The sequence below is a fragment of the Equus quagga genome, chromosome 11 (assembly GCF_021613505.1).
Source record: "Equus quagga isolate Etosha38 chromosome 11, UCLA_HA_Equagga_1.0, whole genome shotgun sequence".
In the NCBI taxonomy this organism is placed as follows: Eukaryota; Metazoa; Chordata; class Mammalia; order Perissodactyla; family Equidae; genus Equus; species Equus quagga.
In genome coordinates, this window is record NC_060277.1 from 23,407,503 (window position 1) to 23,420,310 (window position 12,808).

The window sequence follows — 12,808 nt, forward strand, 5'->3', positions numbered from 1 at the left end:
TCTCGAGGACATTATAATCTAATGGGATAATCTGTATACATACAATGAAAGTTATGTAAGAACATGTAATGCAGAACTACAAATGTAATATATCATGTCTAAACAATTGTACCTCTATACTCAGAGCCAGAACTAGTCAAAGCAGGCCTGATGGAAGGAGAGAGGCAGGAAGAGGATAGAGGAGGGAAAGAAGGAAGAAAAAGCAAGATGAAGACGGGCGCTAGGAAGGAGGGATGGCGCGAAGTGCAGCTTTGGGCTGAGCGTGCATGACCCGTGCGGTTGAGTGAGCCGACTGGGTTCCTGGAGCTCACGCTCCACAGCAGGTTAAGAAACTGAATAAGGAGGAGGTAAGTTGACTAAGTGGGCCTTAAGGCTCAGTGTTAATAATGAACAGTTTCTATGAGGAGCTGCCTTAAACATTTCATAAAACCTTTGAAGGTTTATGAAAAAGGACTTATGATATATTCAAAATGGCGCTTGAGGAAGAGGATTTGTGCTATAATAATAATAGCTAACATTTACTGAACACTTACTGTATGCCAGCGGCATGTATGTAAGCGCTTCACATATTAGCCCTTTAATCTTACAACCCGAGGATGGAGACACTCTTATCTCTACTGTACAGACAGGGAAACTGAGGCAAAGCTCTGTTAAAGTAACTTGTTTCCCAAAGTTCCCATTGCTTCTAAATAGCAGACCTGGAATGTGAACTCTGGCAGTCTGATTCTAAACCTGGTGTCTTAACCATTAAGTGACATGGCCTGTCTTTCCACGGAGCTGTTTCTCTATGTGAGAGACAGCTAGGAGATTCCTGAGGAGGTTGTAATAGTCCCAAGCACATCATGCTGAGCCCCTGAGCTTGGTGTGATCACAGAACACGCAGGGAAGGGATGAACCAGAAAAAGTCCCAGTGGAGAATCAATCCGACTGGCGAGATACATTTGAAAATGATGAGAGAGATTAGGGAGGTAAGGATGATGTCAGTGTTTATGTCATTTCATCCCAAAAATATTTTTTGAGTACTTACTCTGTGCCAGGAACTGTGTTATGCGTGCTGGGGAAGAAACACTGAACCAAATAGGTAAAGTCCCACACTGAGGGAGCCAGATTATGTTACTAGTAGAAAACCAGTTAGACATGCACAAGCCACGTCCAGAAGGAAACACAACGGCACTGCTTGTCTAGGAGGGAACAAGACGGAAGCAGGGCACGGACAGCAGGGAAACTTCAGTGTTATCCCTATTGAATTTTAACACATGAGTATATTATCTATCTAAAAGTTGAAATTATTTTTAAAAAACTGAGATAATGAGACTGTGTGCTGTGTGTATATGTGTGTGCATATGTGCATATGTGTGTGTGTGTATTTGCCTGCATATGCATAGACTTTTTGGCAGTTCATACAAGAAACTGGCAAACCTGGATGCCTCTGGGGAGGAGGATTTGAGTAGATGGGGAACAGAGGTAGGAGAGTGACTTTACACCCTATACCCTTTGGTGCCATTTGCATTTGTATGAATTCCGTTATTGAATATATCATGCACAAGTATTAATTAAAATTAACTGAGCTTTGAAAATAGTAAGCAGAAACCTAGGAACAGAGGTTTTATATAGGAAGAAAACCCCACAAGTTTTTAAATGTTTTACATACTAGTGTGCTTTCTGCAAGTTGTAACTTTTACCAAATTTAACATTCAAAGAAAAAGCGTGTATGTATGCACACGCGGTGTAGGGGAAACAAAAACGTTGGTGTTTGTGAAAATGAGGGAATTGAAATATTTTGGCTTTTGGCTAATGTGGGAAAAACTCCTCAGCTATCAAAATTCCTAGATAAGGTTTCCAAAAACACCTGAGGCAGTTTCATTTCATACAATAGACACTCTGTTGAAACAGGTTCAGGTGGTGCCCAGTCTCCACCCATAGGCTTCAGGGGTTTTGCGCTTTCTCGTAGAACTAACTAACCCTGACATGACAGCTTGTACTGTGTTTGAAATCTCCGTTGATCCACTCAGCCCCAAACCAAATTGGATCGCAAAACCCCTTATTCTTTCCCAGAAGTAGGACGGCCAATTTGGTGAAACCGTGACAAGAAATTTAGTTTTGTTGCAGATAGTTTAACTTGCAGGGTTTTAAAAACAGCTTTATTGAGGTATAATTAACACACAATAAATTGCACACACAAAAAGCATACAACCTGATCAAGTTTGCCATGTGTACAGCTATCACCACAATCAAGATAACGAACATACTCATCGCCTCTAAAAATTTGCTTGTGCCCTGTTGTAATCTCTCCCTTCTGCCCCTCCACCCAGACGGCCTCCTCTCCCTAGGCAAACACTGTCTATCACTATAGAATAGTTGGCAATTTCCAGAATTTTGTATAAATGGAATCATACAGTATGTACTCTTTTTTGTCTGCTTCTTACACTCAGCATAGAGATTCCTCTGTTATTTGTATCAAGAACTTAAAATTAAAATTTAAAATTCATGCACACGTCTTTGTATGAACATATGCTTTCACTCCTCGTGTGAATGTGTAAATGGAATGACTGATTCCTGTGGTAGATGGATTCTTAACTTTTTAAGAAACTGACAAACTCTTTTTCAAGTTGGTGTGCCCACCAGCAGTGTATCCCAGCTGCTACACATTCTTTCAAACACTTTAATATTTTTTAAATGACAGCTTTGAGATATATTTCATATACCATGAAATACACCATAACGTATTCACAGAGATGTGCACCTATCATCACAATCAATTTTAGAACATTTCCATCAGCCCAAAAAGAAACCCCTGTATCCATTAGCAGTCATTCTCATTCTCCCCCCAACCCTCAGCCCCAGTCCTATGCAATCACTAATCCACTTTCCGGATTAATCTATGGATTTGCCTATTCTGGACATTTTACGTAAACGGAATCATAATACGTGGAGTTGTCTGACTGGTTTCTTACACATAGCATGTTTTCAAGGTTCTTCTATCTTCTAGCATGTTTCAGTACCTCATTCCTGTATGTGGCTGAATAGTGTTCCATTGTATGGCTATACCGTGTATCCATTCACCAGTTGATGGACATTTGGGTTGATTCTACTCACCAACCTTTTAAATTGTAGCCATTCTTATAGGTATGTAGTGCTACCTCATTGTGGTTTGAGTTTGCATTTTCCTAATGACTAATAATGGTTTATGTCTGCAAGTCTTTATTTCACCTAGGTTTTTGAAAGATATTTTCACTTGGTAGAGAATTCTAGGTTTAGAGTTTTTCTCATTCCTTTGAAAATACTGCTCCGATGTCTTCCAGCTTGCATTGTTCCTGACAAGACACCTGCTACCATTGTTGTTTGTTGCCCTGCAGGTAATGTATCTTGACTCCCCTGGCTGTTTTTAAGGTCTTTTTATCACTGATTTTAAGCAATTTGATGTTGCTTATGTTTCTTTTGCTTGGGATTTACTGAAATTCTTAGAACTGTGAGTTTTTAGTTTTTATGAAATTTGGGAAACTTCCAGCCATTCCCCCTTCAAATATTTTTCTCTGTCCTTCAGGAACTCCAATTACATGTATACTAGGCCTCTTGAAGTTGTCCTATGGTTCATTCATGCTGTTCCTTTTTTCCAGTCTTTTTTTTTTTTTTTGAGGAAGATCAGCCCTGAGCTAACATCTGCCAATCCTCCTCTTTTTGCTGAGGAAGACTGGCCCGAGCTAACATCCGTGCCCATCTGCCTCTACTTTATATGTGGGACGCCTGCCACAGCATGGTGTGCCAAGTGGTGCCATGTCTGCACCTGGGATCCAAACCCGTAGATCTCAGGCTGCCAAAACAGAATGCGCACTTAACTGCTGTGCCACCGGGCCAGCCCCTCCAGTCTTTTTCATTTTATATTTTATTTTATTTTACTTTACTATTTTATTTTATTTTATTTTATGAGGAAGATTAGCCCTCAGCTAACATCTGCTGCCAATCTTCCTCTTTTTGCTGAGGGAGACTGGCCCTGAGCTCACATCCATACCCATCTTCCTCTACTTTATATGTGAGACGCCGACCACAGCATGGCTTGCCAAGAGGTGCCATGTCTGCACTTGGGATCTGAAACAGCAAATCCTGGGCCGCCAAAGTGGAATGTGTGCACTTAACTGCTGGCCACCGGGCCGGCCGTTTCCAGTCTTCTTTGTATCTCATTTTGGGTAGCTTCTATTGCTGTCTTAAAAATTCTATCATCTGAATTATTTCTAGGTCCATTTTGATTGATTTTTCTCTTCAGTACGGGTTTGTATTTTCCTGCTTTTTTTTTTTTTTTTTGAGGAAGATTAGTCCTGAGCTAACTGCTGCCAATCCTCTTCTTTTTGCTGAGGAAGACTGGCCTTGAGCTAACATCCGGGCCCATCTTCCTCTACTTTATATGTGTGATGCCTGCCACAGCATGGCCCGATGAGTGGTGCCATGTCCCCAACCAGGATCTGAACCAGCGAACCCTGGGCCACTGAAGCGGAACTTGAGAACTTAACCGCTGGGCCACCGGTTCCACCCCTTTTCCTGCTTCTTTGCATGCTAGGCAACTTTTTTATTGGCTAATAGCGTAAGTTAAGCCTTGTGAATTTCTTGAGCCTTGTTCTGGGCTGCAGTTAAGTTACTTAGAAATAATTCGATCCTTTTGGGTCTTGCTTTGCAAGAGCAGGGAAGCATTTGGTGTAGGCCTTCCAGCTCCTCTACCCAACGTCCTATAAATTACCATGTTTTTCACTCCAGATGCTGGGAGCAGGAACTACTACTAGCTCTGTGTAAGCTCCAAGGATTGTTACCTTTAATCCTTTTGGGTGGCTCTTCTCTCAGTATCTGGTAGTTTCAACACACACATGGAGTGATCGATATTTACATATTCAAGAAGAACCCTCTGTAAATCTTCAAATTCTTAGCGTGTCCCTCCTCTGTGGCACTCTATCCTGTGAACTCCAGCTGCATTGGCCTCCCAGGACCCACAGCTCAAGATCTCAAACCAGAGGTGCTGCTAACTGCCTGGGTTCCCCCACCCTGTGCCACAGCCAGAGGTCTTTCCATCCACTACACTGGGGCAATCGTTTACCTTGTTTATTTTCCTACTTTTGGAGTTCAATTTCCTTCATTGCCTGTTCACCTTAAAAATTATTGTTGTTTTTAAGTTTTCTTAGTTGTTTCAGGTTTTAGGGTAAATCCTTTCCCCGTTATTCCATATTCGCCAGAAACAGAAGTTTATCTCCAACTTTTAAAGAAGAAATAAGGTGCCTATATCATATATTACTTGACAAAATGACAGAGATGGTACTCTAGGCAAATTTATTAATGCTCAAACATTGATTTTCATGCCCCACAGTGCACAGGGGGGTAAGACATGAGTGGCAGTAAGATGGTTGGGAATTCTGGGGGAGCAGAGTCACTTCCCTCTCCCCAGACAGTATTTCGTGTTCCATTCCATCTCATCCCATCCTCGACTTCTCTTCCTAAACTTTCTTACTCCACGTTCACTTGTGTGAGAGTCCATGTTGTTTCCTGATAAGTGATGATAATCCTGGCTAATCTTGATGGCAATTCAGGTTACTTCTGGCAGTTTTGTTCTTTCCTCCATTTATCAAATGCCTACTATGTGCCAGGTATATAGTTCTAGATACTTCGTACATGAGCTATCTCTTCCTATGTAACTACCCCAAAATTTAGCGCTTAAATCAGTAAACCTTTACCAATTTCTCTGAAATCTGGGAGCAGCTCATCTGGGTGCTTCTGGGTCAGAGCGTCAGGCTGCAGGAAAGATGTTGGCCAGGACTGCAGTCATATAAAGGCTCAACGTGGTCTAGAGGATTTATTTCCAAGATGCCTTTTATGAGCTATCTTTGCAAGTCATACTCTTTAATTTCTGCAGTATCCTATTGGCTACATAAGTCAGCCCTGTCACTGTCGGAATCATTGGGGACCATCTTGGAGGCTGGCCTCCACACTTAGGAAGTAAACAAAACAGAAATAAATCCCTGCCCTCAAAGTTTACATTCTAGTAAAAGCCACTAATGATAAACAATAATAAATTATGTAACATCTAATGTTAAAAACTAATAAAGATTAAGGGACATCAGGATTGCTTTGGGGTCAGGTTGCAATTTAAAATAGGGTAGTTCTTAACAAGATATTAAAATAAAGTGTTAGGTTGGGAGAGAAAGAGCTGTGTAGATATCTAAAGGATTCCTGAGACAGAATCATGGCTGGTGTGTTCTAGGAACAGCAAGGAACCAGTATCCCTGGAGCGTGGTGAGCAATGGGACAGTAGATGAGGTCAGAGACAGACTTGTAAGGCCCTGGAGGCCATTGTAAGGACTTTGGCTTGAAATGGACTGAAATGGAGAACTATTGGAAGATTTTTGAGCACAGGGTTTTACACTTTTTTTTAAGATTTTATTTTTTCCTTTTTCTCCCCAAAGCCCCCCCGGTACATAGTTGTGTATTCTTCGTTGTGGGTTCCTCTAGGTGTGGCATGTGGGACGCTGCCTCAGCGTGGTCTGATGAGCAGTGCCATGTCCGCGCCCAGGATTCGAACCGACGAAACACTGGGCCACCTGCAGCGGAGCGCGCGAACTTAACCACTCGGCCACGGGGCCAGCCCCGGTTTTACACTTTTTTTACATTTCCTCTCACCAGGCACTTCTGTTCAGTAAAATTTGTGGACTGATTTCAGTGGGAGCCATATGTTAAAATGCTGACTTAAGAGTTATATACGAATAGTGACAACTGCTGGGTAGCCCCAAGGCAGGCAGAGGCAGACATGTTTAGAGGCAGACAATACATCGTGGAACCTTCAGACTACACCACATAGCTAAAAACAATTTAGAAATGAAATTCAGTAATTATTTAATTTTGACAACAAACTTTTGTAGCTAGACCATCTTCAAAAATTGTATCCAGGGGCCAGCCAGGTGGCAGAGTGGTTAAGTTCGCATGTTCTGCTTCCCTGACCCAGCCTTTGCAGGTTTGAATCCTGGGTGTGGACCTACACAACACTCATCAAGCCATGCTGTGGTGGCGTCCCACATCCAAAATAGCAGAAGACTGGCACTGATGTTAGCTCAGGGCCAATCTTCCTCACCAAAAAAAAAAAAAAAGAAAAAATGCTTCCAGTACTTAATAGGTCTTCATTCCCACTCTCTTTCTCATTTACTTCATCTTTTGAATCGAAGTAAAGGCTTCCCTTTGTTTTCTCTGGTAACCCTTGATAGTTTTTTATACTATGACCACACAATAGGTAGTACATCATAAATAGGCTATTTAGTGATGTCATGTTTTTAAAAGGAGAATCCACAATGTTAAGATCTGACAATCTGGTAAGAAAAAATGACCAAATTTCCTTCCAGGACACAGAACAGTTAGTTACATTAGGGTCTTACTGAGCCTAATTGTCAGAATCGAGAAAGGTTAGATTGTGAAGCACCTACTTTAATTAGGTTCCAGTGTCCTTGAGCAGTCTTGCCTCAGTATAGTAACAATGATGATGATTTTAAAAATCATCAAAAATCAGGCTGGGTCAGGGAAGCAGAACATGCGAACTTAACCACTCTGCCACCTGGCTGGCCCCTGGATACAATTTTTGAAGATGGTCTAGCTACAAAAGTTTGTTGTCAAAATTAAATAATTACTGAATTTCATTTCTAAATTGTTTTTAGCTATGTGGTGTAGTCTGCTTTTCAGCTCTAAGAACTGTTTGTTCTTCAAGAAGTGGGTGCTGTCACACCCCTTATTTCATATGTATTTTGTTATGTTTTGTAAATGTCTAATGAAAACGTCTACAAATTACCCAGTTATTCTGCCTGAGCAAATAGAGTTCATCTTCTGAGGATAGGTAGTATCAGCACTCAAGTGTTTTTGGAACCAACCAATGAACAAAAGAGCTGTGTGGACAGGGGAGCATCTGGTCCCAAATGCCACTTGGCTCAGGGTGGCATGATTCCCACAAAGACAGGAAAACGACCCTCCCGTCACGCCCCATCCAGTGTCTACATTCTGAAGAACACAAAGCTGCAGATCCAAGCTGCGCGTCTGCAGCCTGCTGGCGGCCACCAACGGTTACCGGTTTGCAATGAGATAAGCATGGGAACTGAGGGCATTTAGAGTTTTTATAACTATTCGGCAGAGTAATTTTGTCTGCTGAAAATCAGGCCTTTTAAAAATTCATCTTCCTAATAATTGACTTAGTGCAGTTTTCAAAATTTGGTAATTTTGAAAATTTGATTGTTGGTGACAGAGTGAAAATAAACACTGGTCCTCCACGTCAAAACTTTGAGGAACACTTTTCTAAATGACCCTTTACCCCAGTGCCATCAGAAAAATGCCCAGTGCTTCCTGCATCGATCCAGTCCTGTGATTTTCAATGTGTGAATGACACTGACCTGTCTCTGGACCTACTCGGTCTCACCTTAACCTTGGCCTCCATGCTGTTTCCTCACCAGGGTTGAAATCCAGCATGTTCAACTCAGCCTGCCTCCACAGGGCGGTGTCGGCCCGCGGGAGCTCTGTCCTCTGATTCGCACGCTACTCTGCCTGCATGGTCTAGATTAGGGTAGGCGGCTCAAGTAAATTGGGGAGTAGGGACACTTTTTTGCTAGATAGTTTCATTTACTACTCAAATAGTCCACGTACAGTGTAGAAATAGGTGAGTAAAAGCACACCTATAATCCATCACCGAAATGACACCACTGAACTCCCTGTATTCACTATTCCACACTTCTGTGCACATCTGTAAATGCCTGTTGTATGTACTTAAGACAACAAAGATGACCATTTACTATTATTCTATAACTTGTTATAAAAATGCTATCATGCCAACACAGCTCTGAGTTGTGACAGCTTCAACATATTTCAATGTACGATTATTTAACCAGGTCCCCTGCAGGTGCACAGGTTTTTATCTTGTTAACCAATTCTTTTAAATTCAAAGTAAACAAATTTAAGAAGTTTGCAGAAAGGGTTAAATGTTCTTTATGAAAAGTGGCCATAATCTCACTATCTTGACACAGCAAATGTGGGTTACTTTTATCTACTTTTTGGCTCATTAAACATAAAACACATCAGAGAGCAGACCTATTACCTTCCATCCCAATCCTTCTTGATCTCTGGGCTGTCAGTAGAACCAAGCCAGAAGACCCGAAGTCTACTTTTTACCTCTGTAGTGTCTATTTATCATTTTGTATCTGCGACTTCATCACGTTCGCCCTAACATCTCATCTCTCCTCCTGCAGTAGTCCAACCGGTCCCCTGGCATCCAGCCTATCTTTCTGTAATCCATTTTGAAGCTCCCGCCAGGATTCTCTCTCTTGCCCCTTTCAATTTCCCACCAAATTAACTTTCTTCAAGTATTTTTCTTATTACACAGAAATCTTTATCTGAGAACAATTTCTAGAGGGGTACTAAGCAGTGAGCTGCCAGTAGCCAACACTCCTGCTAAGTAAGGGAATCGATGTATAGGTCCTGGGGGCGGGGGTGAGGGTAAACTGAAATCTAAGTTTAGCACCTACCACACTCTACCGCTTTAAGGACTTCCTCTCCTTCCTCCACCTTTAAATAGATTCTTAGAATTTCTAAAGCAATTCACCTTGAGCTCTTTGAACTGAAAAATATCTGCCTTACAATGCCACACACTTGCTTGTTATTTAGTGGGTTCCTCAGCTGTTAGGTCTTCCCCAACCTCCCTAGGAGACAGGCTCTCCTCTGCACTCTTGCAGCACGTGCCTCTATCATCACTGTTTATGTGTGCTGCTTCTACTAGAATGAGATCCTTGAAGGGGTTGCGATGTTGGCTCATTCATTTTTATACTCCCATGACCTGCATTTAATTCTCAGCATTTTTAACTGACTGAACATTCGTGTAGTTTTACCTAGTTGTTAGTGAACACATTTGCTTTGAAGATTTAATTGCATAGACATTATGACATTAACCAGCACCCTAATTTTTAACATCTGGATTGTTTCTACGTGTGCCTTTGTACACGACTGTATACATATATATGAGTTTTAAAAACTTCTAGCTAAATACGCATTGCTAGATTATCCTCCCTAGAAACTGTTCCCAGGCTAACAGTGTTGAGCTGGTATCTTTATTTCCATAGAGCCTCACCAGCATTGGTTTCATTATTTCCCCGTATTTTGCAGGCTTTGAATCCCAATCAGGGCTGGCCAGGGAAAATGGGAGAGTGGGAGGTACCATGAACCTGCTTGGAGCACCAGGGTCAAGCACATCAGGGGTTACTGAAGGTGGCTTTTCTATCCCAGGGTTCAGCTCAGACTCCCTTACTACGAAAATGCTGAAGCTGAAGCTAAAGGAAGCAAACATGCTATCAAGGATGGGGAAATGATTCTTGAATTGTAAATAAAGTAGGTGAAATAACAGAGTTCCCACGATTTGGGTAGGTGCAAACAGAGCAAAGACAATGAAAAGAAAAGAGGTTTAGCTGAGAGCGGAGTAACTAAGACAGAGAGCCAGAATTTGAATCTTGGTTCTTCCATTTCTACTTGCGCACCTTGGGCAGTTACTTTAGGTGTTTCTGCCTCCAATGTTTGGGGGCCTATTTCAGTCATAATCTTCCAATACTAAACTCAAGGACAGGAACACTGTCTTACCAGAACAAAGGAGTCAAACTATATGATCACCTCAATGAATGCAAAACAAAAGGGCATCCGACAAAACTCAATACCCTATTCATGAGAAAACAGCCAACCACAGACAGACTATGTAAAAGGGATCCACATAAAACTGACAGCAAACACTGATGGAATACTGACTATCTTCCTACAACTGGGACAAGGAGTATGCCTTTAATCCAGGACTAGAGTTAAGACTCAGGCAAGCAAAGCCCCTAGGGAGCAAAATGCAAGGATGAACTCACTCTCAGATGCCCACTTTCATCACCCCAGTCTCTCTCCTTGACTTTCACTCCCTAGGTGTCTTGTTCACTTCACCTTGGTCGCAGCCTGCTCTTACCACTTGAACCCACAACGAAGAATACACAACTATGTACCGGGGGGTTTTGGGGAGAAAAAGGAAAAAATAAAATCTTTAAAAAAAAAAAAAAAAACTGAGGGACTAATAAATCATGTGAGACAAAGCATCACACAAAACATTGCTGAGAATTTATCACTCAGATTAATACGGAGGTACCACTACTGCCCACCCAGAAGCCACAGAAATGCCTGTATGCAAACGTTCATAGCAGCTTTATTCACGTTCTCCAAAAATCGGAAACCAATAAAATGTTCATTAACAGAATGGATGAACAAACTGTGCTACATTCATACAATGGAATACTACCCGGCAATAAGGAATACACGGTTCAACCTCTCAAAAACTTTATACTAAATGAAAGCACTGAGTATATATATATATGAGATTCAATTTATATAAAGTTCCAGAGGGGGAAGTAAAACCCCCGACTATGGCAAAAAAAAATTGTAAGAATGGTTCTCCTTGGGAGCGGGATGGGGGGCTTAGATGCCTGGGTAGGGATATGAGCAAACCTTCTTTTGTCCTGATACGGCTGTGGGCTAAGGAGAACATCAGTTTTCCAAAATTGTAGTTAAGATTTGTGTATTTCAATTTATATAAATCTTACATGAAAAGATGTGTGCGTGTAGTGAATAGACAGATGTATCAAAGCAGAATTGAGGATTGCTGAAGCTAGGGTATGAAGGCTCAAGATACTATTTTGTTTACTACTTGTAGGTTTGAAAAGTCTCAAACTAAAATGTTTAATCACAAATCTCCATCTATCTCCTGGGTTCCTAGCTCACACACCCAACAACCTACTGGACATCTCTTGACACTTTCCAACAATGGTGTTCTTCCCATCTTAGTCACATCAGACTTCTAGGTGTGACCCTACCTCAATTTCATCCTAGATTTCTGGTTTGAGCATCCAGGAAAATGATGGAACGGAGCAAGCAGTTTTAAGAGGTTCAGTTTAGGGTTAAAAATTGTACACTTGTCATCTTGTAAACGACTAACGAAACGGATCCTAAGGAGCAAAAGGAAGTGGGAAGAAAACTTTTTTTAGAAAGTAAAACTAATAGGTGAGTTTTAAGAAAGTTATCCACAGTAGGAATCCCTATAGAGAGCTCAGCCACAGTCTCCGAAGGTAGGAAGGGCCGGAACCCACGGCAGACCACTTCTTCCATTACGACAGGGAGACAAGGGTGGATGAGAACAGAGTTTGCAGGCGGGGAGCCAGGAACTGGTGACAATCATCTGGCTAGAACAGTAAAAGTCAAGTCCTGGATCTTTCATAGTATAGTTTCACATTTACCACCTACATGCCTGAAATCTGATCAATTAATCCAATGACTGCTCATTAGTGGCCTCAACACCCACTTACCTGTTCCTGCAAAAGAATCTTGCAAAGCAGGTATGGACACAAATGCTTTTCTAGGATTGACAGTTCTCTGTCTTTTTACTCAAATTTTGGAAAATATTGTTTAATAAGCTTATTCTAAGATATGAATATACATTTCTATGATTCTGATTTTCAGCTTATTGTAGACATGAAACAGAAAAACTGAATCTTTGCCAAATGAACGATCACCTGCATGGCAAAATGGTCAAGCTTCTAACTTTGTTCTATTTGATAGAAATAATCATGAATGGAATAAAGGAAGCTTACAGCTTGTTCCTCCCTCACCCCACCATTAAGAGCCTATAAAATAAAGGTCGGAACATTCCACCCTCAAACTTTGACTTCCTCCAACTTCAAACTCACAAATATACATCCTTCTTACTTACCCTTTCTACTCTCTCTGATATCCGAGTATA